This window comes from Octopus sinensis, linkage group LG7 (assembly GCF_006345805.1).
Source record: "Octopus sinensis linkage group LG7, ASM634580v1, whole genome shotgun sequence".
NCBI lineage: Eukaryota > Metazoa > Mollusca > Cephalopoda > Octopoda > Octopodidae > Octopus > Octopus sinensis.
In genome coordinates this window covers 38,681,344-38,695,357 of record NC_043003.1, presented here as the reverse complement: position 1 = coordinate 38,695,357, position 14,014 = coordinate 38,681,344, and the positions used below count along the sequence as shown (strand labels likewise).

The 14,014-nt window shown below is 38.1% G+C and overlaps 1 long non-coding RNA gene across 1 annotated transcript; it reads right to left on the bottom strand.

Annotated features, from left to right (window-relative positions):
• Nucleotides 1-271: 271 nt before the first annotated feature.
• Nucleotides 272-13,633, bottom strand: LOC118764218. Its single transcript, XR_005000010.1, has 3 exons — nt 13,532-13,633; nt 3,651-4,029; nt 272-675 (listed from the first exon to the last, which is right to left on the bottom strand). It is a non-coding gene; the product is annotated as an uncharacterized LOC118764218 (long non-coding RNA).
• Between the last annotated feature and the right edge of the window lie 381 nt (nt 13,634-14,014).

The window sequence follows — 14,014 nt, the reverse complement described above, 5'->3', positions numbered from 1 at the left end:
TTATATATATATATATATATTATATATATATATGCATATATATATATATATATTTGCTCAACTAAGGTGGTGCTCCAGCATGGCCGCAGTCAAATGACTGAAACAAGTAAAAGAGTAAAGAGTATATATATATATATATATATATACAGGGTGCAACAGGTAGATTGTCGCCATATTATGTTTTTAATTTTGCGCATGCACATTGTTTTACTTTGTATAGTAGGGTCAGTTGGGCACTGTCTGTGAGAAAATGATATGCTCTACTGTAGTTGCTTGGTCATCATCATATTTGAAGGACAAACTGACATGCATTTTGACTTGTGTTTCCATCTGTCATTTTATTCAAAATATGTGTGTGTGTGTGCATGTATGCATGTGCACAAGTGTGCGTATGTGTGTGTACATATAATAGATAATTCATCTCCGTGCCTCATACACTGCAGCATGAGGTACTGGATATGTCATCTCTACATCATACATTACATCATGAGATAAATCATCATGGTCCACATTTCCTTATCTTCACATTGTGTAAGAGTTGTAACTAATTATCACTGTCATACAAGCAGTGTTGTCCATTTCCAGTATCTTGGGAAATATCAGAAACAAGCGAGTGTTGGCAACAGGAAGGGCATCCAGCTGTAAAAAATCTGTCTCAATAAATATCTGTCTAACCTGCACAAACATAGAAAAGTGAACAGTAAATGGCAGTGATGATGATGGTGATGGTGGTGATGATGATGGTGGTGGTGGTGGTGGTGATGATGGTAGTGGTGGTGATGATGGTGGTGGTGGTGATGATGATGGTGATGGTGGTGGTGATGATGGTGGTGGTGGTGGTGATGATGGTGGTGGTGGTGATGATGATGGTGATGGTGGTGGTGATGATGGTGGTGGTGATGATGATGGTGGTGATGATGATGGTGGTGGTGGTGGTGGTGGTGATTATGGGTGGTAGTGATGATGACAGTGTTGGCAGTGGTGATGACAACAGTGGTGGTGGCAGCAGTGATGACAATGATGGTGACAATATGTCTATTGCCTGTCAAAAGAATCCAATTATTTTGCACTAAATTCTTCATGCAGGGTACAACCAACACTGCCAACCAGACATGATGAAGGGATGCAATGGAAGGAAAGAAAGGTTGTATGTCAGTGCAGTGCCACATATATTGCAATACAAGGCACCAATTAAACAAGAAGAAGAGTAATTGGTCCACCTACAGTTCCCTATAGATTGCTTTACTTTGTTTGGCTTCTATTGATCTGTGTACAAATATAGCCCAGCTTCCCATCAATCAATACTATACTATATTACTGAAAGCATCGTCACCTAACTGATTGGTCAACAAAATGTTAATAAGTTCATTTAGTTAATGGGTTATTTATTGACCGATGGTCATTTGATTTTTAACAAAACTTCTGACACAAGAGAAAGGCTAGTTTAGTTGAAAAAACTATTGGACATCAAAGAGTGTTGGTTGATATATGAATGCATGTATCTATATATGTAACTAACTATGTATATATACATGTATGTATGTATGTGTGTGTGTGTGTGCATATATGTATGAAGGCATGTGTGTGTGTGTATATGCTGTTGTAGTTTTTGGTCATTGTTTAGCTTGAAGGTCATTCTTGGTGGAGCAGACCTATAATCAAAGGCATTCCAGTCATGACCATCCCATTTTAGTTCAGGCATGTGTTGAAATCCATATTAGAGGATGAGTCCTTCTTTTTCTAGATATATGTACACACACACACACACACATACATACATATGATTGATAAGAAGTTAGAGTGTGATTTGAGGACGTTTTAGCTGCTATTTCTTGCAGATCAAATGACCTCATAAAGACTTCTTCATTGACTTGTATGTGTATGGATGTATTGTGTATGAGGGAGTGTTGCTGCCTAGGATGGTATAGCCATGTCATGTGAATGGTTGACTCATGTATATGGAAAAACCAAATTGTTTACTAATGAAGGAATGATAAACTAATATGAAACCAAGGATGATTTAGGACACGGTGGGGATCATTTAATTTGTTCTGTGAACATTATAACTCTGTAGTTCACAGATGAGATGAAAGGAAATTGTTGTTGTTGCTCAGCCTTAATATAGCAGACTGAGTGACTACATACAAACTCGCCTCATAATAACTGTTATTAATGATGCTAAGAAGGTAATGAGCTGGCAGAATCGTTAGCACACTAGGCGAAATGCTTAGCAGCATTTCATCCATTTTTGCTTTCTGTGTTCAAATTCTGCCAATGTCAACTTTGCTTTTCATCCTTTCAAGATTGATAGAGCACTGGGGTCAACATAATTGGCTTACTCACTTTCCCCAAACTTGCAGGCCTTCTGCTAAAATTTGGAACCATTATTATTGTTGCTGAGAAGGCAGCAAGCTGGTAGAATCATTTGCAAGCTGGACAAAATGCTTAGCAGCATTTCTTTGACTTTACATTCTGAGTTCAAATTCTGCCAACGTCAACTTTGCCTTTCATCCTTTCAGGGTCAATTAAATAAGTATCAGTTAAATACTGGGGTCGATGTAATCAACTAGTCCCCTCCCCCAAAATTTCAGGCCTTGTACCTATAGTAGAAAAGTTATTAATGTTGCTAATATTGTTATTGTTGTTTGTTGTTGTTATTACCATTTAATCCCTCTTTTATAAGCCTTGAACTAGCAGACCTGTGATCAAAGAGGTTCTGCTTTTCATCAGACATAGTGTATCTGGGATTACATCATCAAATGCATTCTTCCTCTTTTACTGCTTCTCAAATGATGCACTGATGCACCAGAAGAGGCATCAAGGTGTGCTACACAAATTTCTTATGAAGGTGCAGACCTATGATGAAAAATGTCCCTGTCTTGCCATTATCACCCTGCCTTCTATTTCTCAGACAAATGATGATGATGATGATGATGATACCATATTTTCCAGTATACAAGTCAAAGTTTTGAGACCAAAATTTACAGACAAAAATTGTAGGTCAATTTATACAAAAAGACAACCTTTGCAGGACCAAAAATTCCATGTGAAATGTAGCAAGATTTTGAAAGTTAATAATGATGTTTGAATGGTTGGACAACATGTTTACACTATATATTTCATCAACTTGTATGTAAGTTATGCAAATAGGCGTAGGAATGGCTGTCTGGTAAGTAGCTTGCTTACGAACCACATGGTTCCGGGTTCAGTCCCACTACGTGGCACCTTGGGTAAGTATCTTCTACTATAACCTCAGGCCGACCAAAGCCTTGTGAGTGGATTTGATAGACGGAAACCGAAAGAAGCACGTTGTATATATGTATGTATATATATATATATATATATATATATATGTATATATATATATATGTATATATATATATATAATATATATATATATGTGTGTGTGTGTATATGTTTGTGTGTCTGTGTTTGTCCCCCCAACATCGCTTGCCAACCGATGGTGGTGTGTATACGTCCCCGTAACTTAGCGGTTCAGCAAAAAGGACTGATAGAATAAATACTAGGCTTATAAAGAATAAGTCCTGGGGTCGATTTGCTCGACTAAAGGCAGTACTCCAGCACGGCCACAGTCAAATGACTGAAACAAGTAAAAGAGTAAGAAAATACAGCAGTAAATGTAGTTTTACCTTATCCATTGTGTCCTTTGATGTCCAAGATGGTAGCCAGTGATTTTAAAGAATTTTGGTCGCTACTTCTTGTACAAGTGAACCAATCCATAGAGCAGTGGTCTCCAGTTTTTCTTCACACTGCACTCCTAGGAAATGTTTCATTTTCACACCATCTACTGAAGTAATATCCTCTTGAAAGATTAAAAAGTCAGTTTTGTAATAACTAGTTCATATATTTAATCATTTTTTTTTTGTATCTTCTGAAATGCCTTCTTGCAGCCTCAAGGTGTGCAGACACTCCAGGATGGGAACCCCTGCTTCAGGTGATTCTATATTGGTTCAATGAAAGAGGATTTGTTGCTTCCGATGAGTTGTTATATTGGAAACCTACAGGAAACTGAAATATATTTTGTAAAAGATACAGATAAGGAAATAATTTATTCTCAAATGCAGAATAATGCTGATAGAACAGCAGGGACAAGATAAAATATCCATATTTAGTGGAAAAAATTGTCAGCAGCAGCCATGAACTCACATCCCCATGATGACCGGTCAAGTTCTTTACCATTAAACTAAACTGCCCACTGAGAAATTAATCCACAATTTTTGAACTTATAAATTTAGTTTTATAAATGCTGTATGTTAAATTCAAATTACAATAAATGAATTTAACATGCATCGTATAAAGCTAGATTTATAAGCTCAAAAATTGCAGACTAACTTGTCAGTGGGCAGTTTAGTTTAATGGTAAAGAACTTGACTGTTTAGTTTAGTTTAATGGTAAAGAACTTCAAGTCTCATGGCTGGCTGCTGACAAATTTTTCTGCAAAATATGGATATTTTATCGTGTCCCTGCTGTTCTATCAGCATTATTCTGTGTTTGGAAATAAATTATCAACAGTTGAAGAGACAACAGTGTGTGCAAGAGGAAAAAAAAACGATAATAAATTAGTTACCAATGAAAGTAAAAGTGAACTGAACTACAACCAGCATGAGTATTTACTGGCAATATGGCCCCACCCCTCCACCTTAAAGTATTACAATATTGGTTTCAAGATACAGATGTTGCAAAACAAATTCAGAAATGAAATGATATATTAAAGTTTTGCTGAATCAGCTTGACAAGGTTATTTCAGTGAAAATTTGAAGTAACATTAATCTCCATTATTTCATTGAGAAGTCCGAAGTCTCTACTCTCTAAGACAACTCTGATCCAGCAGATTTATAAGTAAGGATGTCCCAAGTGTAATTATCTCATCTATCTTTTGCTTTTTATTTTATTCTTTTTCAAGTAGAATGTATCAAGGACTGCATGTAGTTTGATTTGACTGCTATTTCTAGAAGATCAAGTGACCACATCGAGATTCCTTTGAGATCTCAAATCCAGCTGATTGTTAAAATGGGAGGCATTGCAGTGATCTATGGACATACAATCCTGCAATGTGTGTAACACAGACATCAATAAAAGACAAGTAGAGGTTCACTGGCAGTCACTGAAGTAGACAGGAGACTGTAGATTGTAGGAATTAAACAACTATAGGTTATGGTGTGCAGGTGGCTAGGACATCTACAGAAACTAATAACAAGGAAATGAGATGGATGAAGATGGTGATGGCAAGAGTTGGCAATAAGAGATATGATGGTGGAGATGATGATGATTGTGTTGGTAGTGGTGGTATTCACAGAAAAGATGGTGATGTTGACAAAAACTTTGTTGGTAGTTAGTTGTATTGAGAGAGATGATAGTGATGATAACAGTGTGTTGGTCGGTAGTGGTGGTACTGCCAGAGATAGGGCGGCAAGATGGCAGAAATGTTAGCATGCCGGGCGAGGTGCTTAGCAGTATTTTGTCTGCAGCTACATTCTGAGTTCAAATTCCGCCGAGGTCGACTTAGCCTTTCATCCTTTCAGGGTCGATTAAATAAGTACCAGTTACGCACTGGGGTCGATGTAATCGACTTAATCCCTTTGTCTGTCCTTGTTTGTTCTCTCTGTGTTTAGCCCCTTGTGGGTAGTAAAGAAATAGGTACTGATAGAGATGATGGTGGTGATTGTGATGATGATGATGATGACTGTTGGTAGTGGTGGTATTTATAGAGATGATGGTGGTGCTGATGATAATGACAGTGTGTTGGTAGTGGTGGTATTGACAGAGATGACGGCGGTGATGATGAGGACAGCATTAGCAGTGGTGTTATTGATTGCAATGATGGTGGTGATTGTGAAAACTGTGTGCTAGCAGTGTTGGCAATGATTGAGATGATGGTTGATGAGTGAATGAAAAGCACTCTATCAGTTATATCTGTTTATTGTCTGCCTCAGCATCCATGAACAACAGTGGAAAAAAACCAATGTCATTTCTCTCTCTCTCTCCCCTCTGTCTATCTGTCTCTCTTTCTCTCTCTCTCTCTCTCTCTCATTAAGTTCAGCTTACTAAAAAAACAACTCAACAACAATAATAACATCCTTTGATGTATTTCTTGTTTTGTTTTCTTTTTATATATTCATATATTCACCAACTTATCTACTTTCCAAGTCCTTTATTCTGATATTTCTTCTCTCTTTCCCTCCCTTCCTTCCCACTCTCTCTCTCTCTCTCTTTTTTCCCACTCTACCAAGTTATCCAGTACATTTGTTACTCTGCAACTATACAACTACATTATTGAAAATCAAATGAAGTCTTTTCCCTCATGTTTGTTTATAAGTTGTACCAATTTAACTTTCATGAAGCTACTCTCTCTCTCTCTCTCTCTCTCTCTCTCTTTCATATTTCTACAAAGCATTTAGCTGCATTTGCTGAAGAAACTGTGGGGTGCAGTGGAGAAGGAAAGTTACAGCCTTTTTAATGGAACTAATTTCTGTGCTACCATTAAACTTCTATGATTCCTGCTAAAGGTCATTAGTGGTCTAATTAGTTGATAGTTGTTAACCCCTGAATTATTCAGTTATGTCTAGCCAACTTTTTTGCCTTGCCTTGCCTTGCCTTACCTTGCCATAGCTCACCCCTACCCCTACACACTCTTGATGGAGTCACAGAGGTGCCGTCGTGACATAAAATATGTTTTTGGACATTTTTTAGACCTAGCAGAGTCTGGGTAGGAAATGTTTTGGCCTCATCTATTTTGGCATTGTTGATTCTATATTGACTTATTTGACACCAGACAGTTTCATACTTTTCCTATTCTCTCACCTTCTCTCTCTCTCTCTCTCTATCTATCTCCCTTTCTTTATGTGTGTCAGTTTATTTCTCTTTTATGTGTATGAGGAGAGGAAAAATGTTTATATTAATCATGTTCAATTAATAAATTGTAATATCTCTCTCTCCTCCTTCTTTCTCACTCTCTCTTTCCCTCTCTGTCTCTTTTTATCTATCTATCTATCTATCTATCTATCTATCTATCTATCTATCTATCTATCTATCTATCTATCTATCTATCTATCTATCTATCTATCTATCTATCTGTATGTGGGCAACATGCATGTGTAGGTGTATGTTTGCCTTCAGTGCCAAAAAGTACTGTTGCCAAATAAGTCCAATATCCAGTCAGCTATGCCAAATCACCACATCCAGTTGTTTCATTCCAGAGAAATCTATCTCTGTTCAGGACTGAATACAGTTAATTTCTTCCAGAAAGAGAAGGAGTGAGAGAGAAAGGCTAAAAGGTATATTTGTGAAAGCCATGGTACCGTGAAGCTATCTATCCAACACCCTAACAACTCTCTCAATTAGGCTGCCTGAGTCGAACTACATATGGCAGCAAATTCATCATAATCTTACCCAGCTGATCACAGCTAACTGTCAAACTGTAACAACAGTCAACCAACCAAGCAACCAACTGAAATCAGTTGTTTAAAAATTATATAATTCCTTTTAACCAATTTTAGCTATTTTTTAAAAGATAACATCAAATGTTCAACCAGTCATAACAATTATTCAACCCAAGTCGTTGGTCTAACAATGAGTTTGTTATGTAGGGATTCACAGGTAACCTTTGCTCAATCAGATTTCTTGACCAAACATTGTTAGTTCTCATCATATCACAGCTAATACTCAAACAATCACTGCTGATCATCAATTAATCTCACCAAATCAATTACTAGAGCTGTCTCTCATACTTGACTAAATAATTAATTATAATAATGTTCATAATTGAGCTACTACTGTCATTTCATTGCTACATAATTATTTCTGATTACGTTTTGGATTAACACTTTATCAAATATGTTAATTCTAATATTTCTTTTTCATGAGGATGACATCCCTGAGTAATTAAACTCAGTGTTTATTATTTTTTTAAAAATATGCTAATTTTTCAATAACTCAAAATCGACCCTCCCATAAGCTAATTTTGTTTCTGACGCTGAATATGTTCTACAGAAATAGGTGTGTGTCTAATATGCCCAAGTACCTTTTATGCCATCAAATATAGTATCTACTATTATATATATATATATATATACTAGCTTCAAAGCTAGCTCCTGTGGAGGGCTCTTCATTAGGCCTTGTGCCCAACAATGATACTGCTTGAAGGTGGCACGCTGGCAGAATCGTTAGCACGTCAGATGAAATGATTAGCGATATTTCACTCATTGCTACGTTTTGAGTTCAAATGTCGCCAGGGTCGACTTTGCCTTTCATCAACGGCGGTGCATCAGCATGGCCGCAGCTCTGAGCTGAAACTAGAAAAAAAAAAAAATATATATATATATATATATCATCATCATCATCGCTTAACGTCCGCTTTCCATGCTAGCATGGGTTGGACGATTTTGACTGAGGGCTAGCGAACAAGAAGGTTGCACCGGGCTCCAATCTCGATTTGGCAGAGTTTCTACAACTTGATGCCCTTCCTAACGCCAACCACTCCGAAAGTGTAGTGGGTGCTTTTTACATGCCACCGGCACGGGGGCCAGCCAGGCGGTACTGGCAACGACCTTGCTCGAATCCTTTAACACATGCCCCCAGCACAGGTGCCAGTAAGGCGACTTTGGTAATGATCATGCTCGAATGGTGCCCTTTTACGTACCACTGGCACAGAAGCCAGTTGGCTGCTCTGGCAATGATCACGGTCGGATGATGCTCTTGGCATCCTACTAGCATGGTGCCAGTAAGGCGACGCTGGTAACGATCACTCTCGAATGGTACCCTTTGAGTGCCACTGGCACAGAAGCTGGTTAGCTGCTCTGTCAATGATCATGCTCGTATGGTGCTCTTTGCACCCGGCTAGCATGGACGCCAGTCATCGAATTTGATTTTGATTTTGCTTTTGATTAATTTGATTTCACTTGCCTGAACAGGTCTTCGCAAGCAGAGTTTTAGTGTCCAAAGAAGGAAAAGGTACACATAAGTGGGCTGGTTACGCCCCTGAGATTATGGTTTCATTTGGCTTGCCGGGTCTTCTGACGCACGGCATATTTCCAAAGGTCTCAGTCACTAGTCATTTCCTTGGTGAGGCCTAAAGTTCGAAGGTCGTGCTTCACCACTTCATCCCAGGTTTTCCTGGGTCTACCTCTTCCACAGCTTCCCTCAACCGCTAGGGTGTGGCACTTTTTCACACAGCTGTCCTCGTCCATTCTTGCCACATGACCATACCAGCGCAGTCATCTCTCTTGCACACCACATCTGATTCTTCTTAGGTCCAACTTTTCTCTCAAGGTACTTACACTCTGTCGAGTATGCACACTGACATTACACATCCATCGGATCATACTGGCTTCATTCTTTGCAAGCTTACGCATGCCCTCAGCAGTCACAGCTCATGTTTCACTGCCATGTAGCATGGCTGTTTGTACACAAGCGTCATACAGTCTACCTTTTACTCTGAGCGAGGGGCCCTTTGTCACCAGCAGAGGTAAGAGCTCTCTGAACTATTCTTATTCTAGCAGCAACACTTTCAGCGCACCCATCTCTGCTACTGACTTGGGCCCCTAGGTAATGGAAGCTATCAACTACTTCTAGTTTTTCTCCCTGGAATGTGGCGGAAGTTGGTCTCTGCGCATTTTCAGTGTTTATTGCTCCCGAGCATCTGCCATATATATATATATATATGTATATATATCATAGTATATGGGAAACCAGTCTAATGAGCCTGTGGCTTGGAAAGGGCCTTAGATACTTTGATTTTGAATTTATAGAAGAGAGTTGAGAAGTGAAGTTGTAAGCAGTCCCACCCTATTCTGCATTAGTACTAACGACTCTCTTGGTGCCTTGGGAATAGATTTTACAGCTATATTTAAACCAATGGTCATAGATTGGGTTGAAGTACTAAGGTGTCAATTAGGTAAGCATTGGTTCAATCTTCACAGAGAATGACAACAATATGTAGCAATGATCTTCTGTCGGATGAAGAGAACTCATGTTCACCATTCCATGCATTCACCTCTAACTTCATCTCTAGCCATCTGTCACTCTTCTTTTACACTCTCCTGAACCTACCCCTACTGCCATCTTCAATTTTCTATTCATATTCTTTCTTTATATCCACCTTCTTGTATTCTTGTACCTTGATTGTACAACCTGACACCTCATCTCCACTGTCCTTTCTTATTTCCCTGCTGGAATAACCATGTATCTCATGTCACTACTCAACAGCAAGAGTCTTATTCATGTCCCTCAATCATACTTCAGCCTTTCAACATCTGACTCAAATTCACCTGCCTCAATATTGTATCCTCATTCTGTTGTATAGCCTTGTTGTGTGAGTTATTTGGCAACCTTACCAGTGCTTGTGCCATGTAAAAACAGCATCTGGTAAACTTGGTAAAGTGTATAGCATAGAGACCATGCCAAAGCAGATTTTGGAGCTCAATGCAGTCATCTGCCTCCTCTCCACTGCATGGTGCCTTTGTGGATAGAAAAGAAGTGGAGAAATTGCTGTTTAATAGAATCAAAATGGTTCAAAAAATTTTAAGCTTGTCCAACACAATGGTGAAGTATGAAGAATGATATGGATGCCAATTCCATTTTATCTTAGTAGTGTCTTTTTATCAAAGTAGTGTCCAAAAACACGAAAAAGAGAAAAACTCATTAAGATTGGAGTGGGGACGCCTATGGTCCCTCAGTTTAAAAACCAATGTCCTTAAGTGTTTCTATCAACACTTCTTTTGAATACATAAATTAAAAAATGAAATTATCATGAATCATCATTTCTCTTTCTTTTCTGTTTATAAATTTGGTGTATTCATAAAAGTCAAACATACATTACATGCTTAAATGTCAATCAATTATATCTGCTTAAAATTCTGTACAATGACAAATGTTTAAACCACTTCCTGCTTGATTATCTCGCAGACAAATTAGATATATTTTGAAATCCCAATTTCTTCCACCACTCCTGCTCTCTCTCTCTCTCTCTCCCTCTCTCTATCTATCTATCTTCCTGCACCTTCTCTGTCCTACTTCTTTTTCCCTTTTCCACCTCTCTCTCTTCCCGATTTCTCTGTCTCCTCTGACATACAGGAGGTTAAACTAGATGTCCAAACAATCCTTCACATTTCTCTCTCAACTCATAACAAACATGACAACTGTGATAAACAATACTGTTATAAATCTACAGGAACATCTCAATGAAAATCATAATTTTGAATAAAAAAAAAAAACTTACTCTCTAGCGTTCAAATTTCTTTGTCAAATGTAATGCTTATTTATTCATATTGTTTCAACCGATAGAATAAGTACTAGGTTTACAAAAAACAAGTCCTGGAGTGGATTTCTTCAAGTAAAAGGCGTTGCTCCAGCATGGCAGCAGTCAAATGACTGAAACAAGTAAAAGAATAAAAAATTTATCATCACCACCATCATCACTATTATAACCATCGCCGACATCTTCGTCACCACCACCACCATCCCAATTAGCATCATCACCACTACCATCACCATTGCCCACCATCGCTTCTTACATCATCACCTACTCCTCCACCATCGCGCCTAGCATCTCTACCATCACCATCATCAACTACACTGTTCACCATCGTAGATATTTTTCCGATAATGAAGTGCATTGCCAATTTCATGGCAACTGCGATTTCCGACTTGTCGATAATGGAGCTATTTGACTAAAAATATTCAATGTTTAAAGGTTCAAAACTTTTTTCATTATTTAATCCTCCAATACAATTTTCGTAATTAGCATGCTACATTAAATCTTTTATTTTTTACTTGCTTCAGTTTCTGAACTGCAGCCATGCTGGGGCACCACCTTTAAGAATGTAGTCGAACTAAGAGTTGTTTTAACTCTTATTTCTAGCAATATTGGTGCTGATTAGTGCCCTCAATCACTTAGTGACGTATAGAGAGACAGAAATCAGACACATACGTACGTACATACATATGTACGTACGTACGTACATACATACATACATACATACATACATACGACGGGCTTCCACACAGTTTCTGTCTACCAAACCAAAGTACTACGCAGTGGGACTGAAATCGAAACCACGTGATTGCTAAGTGAGCTTCTTAACTACGCCGCCCGTACCTAAGCCTGTGTAGAAAAACTTCAAAAAGATTAAGCTCTTTAACTCAAACCGAAAGATTTCTATATTATCATAGATACACACATCTTACCAATTTTTAAGATTGTATGTGAGTGATTTGAAGGAAATTAGGTTGTTATTTCTAGCTGATCGGACAACAGCGTAGACACATACTTTAGGTTGTCAGGTACTCGGGATTTACCGTAGCGAAAGCATCGTATCTGTGCAACCTGCGTGGCACAAATAAAATAAGGTATCTTTAATCGTGTACACCGGTTTTTGTTGATCGCTTTTTTCCACGACGTATGACTTTCAGCGCACAAAAGAAAGAGAAAGCGAGGAAAGAAATAGAAAGACAGAGAGAAGAAAAAAAAAAGAAATGGAAGAGAACGTGAGAAGGAAAATAGTTTCTGCATAGTTTCTATGCATTAAACCGTATTCACAAGAAGACTATGATTGAAGACATTTTCTCAAGGTAACGTGTAGGAGGATTGAACCTGTCACCTTGGTTTTTAACAACACAGACATACGAGCCGTAAATTAAAAAAAAATCTCTACATTTTTCCCTAATTCACGGTCCTTGTAATTGTTTGCAATTCAGGTATCAGTCAATACCACCAACTCCGCCAAACCAAATTAACGATTTATTATATTGATTTGGAACGGATGAAAGACAAAGTTGACTTCGGCGGATTTTGAACTCACATCGTGAGCCAGCCGGAATAAATACCGCAAGGCATTTTTTTCCCGACACTTAAATGATTTCTACCCTAACATGAGATACAAGACTAGGAAGTTAAGAGGACAGAAATGCGTGGATGGTAAGAAGTTTGCTTCCCAACCACCTGGTGCCGGGTTCAGTCCCACTGTGTGACACATTAGGCGAGGGTCTTCAACTATAGCCTTGCGTCGGCCAAAAAGCCTTATGAATAGATTTGATAGGCGGAAATTGAGACACTCATATATATATATACATACATGTATGTATGTATATCAATGTTCGTGTGTTTACGTCCCCGTAACCTAGCAGTTCGATAAAAGATTCCGATACAATAAGTACTAGGCTTACAAAGAATAAGTCCTGGGGTCAATTTGTTTGACTAAAGGCGGTGCTCCGGCATGGCCGAGGTCTGAAACAAGTAAAGAATAAAATTATATATGTGTGTGTATGTATGTATGTATGTATGTATGTATGTATGTATATATATATATATATATATATAAACATATATACACTCACACATATGTTCATATATATACAGACGTGCGCGCATACACACACATCACGTATTGTCTGTTTCCGCGCGCAGTTGGAGTCAGACCACACATCATACGATATTCTGATGAAATACATTCAGGTAGTGAAATCAGCAAGTATCTGACAGCAACAATATAATAAAACAAACAGAAAATCGTACGATTTCTTTCCTATCCTAGTGATATCACACCATATTGCAACAGATTTACCAATCGAGCAGCTTGTCGTCCGTCTACTTACTTCGCGGCAGCCTTCCCACTTGACTGACCGGCTGAAAGAATCTTCCACACATATAATAAATAAACAATAGCTTCACCCTAAACCAAATAACTAAAATTGGGTCAAGTGAATAGAATGGTGGCTCTTTATTTCTGCGTTCAAATACCACAAAAGTCGACTTCGCCTTTCTGATCATTGTTGAAATAAAGTATCTATAAAATAGCGATGCTGATGTTGTCGACTAGCCCGTCCGAATTGATGTGTGACCTTGTGATAATGTTAGAAATGTCAGGGCATCTCGACATTGTCTTTGTGTATGTGTGTGTGTATTTATGTGTATATATAATTGTGTGTGTTAATATATATATATATAAATATATAAATATATAATGATAAATCTCAGAGCGAGTTATAAACAGTAGCG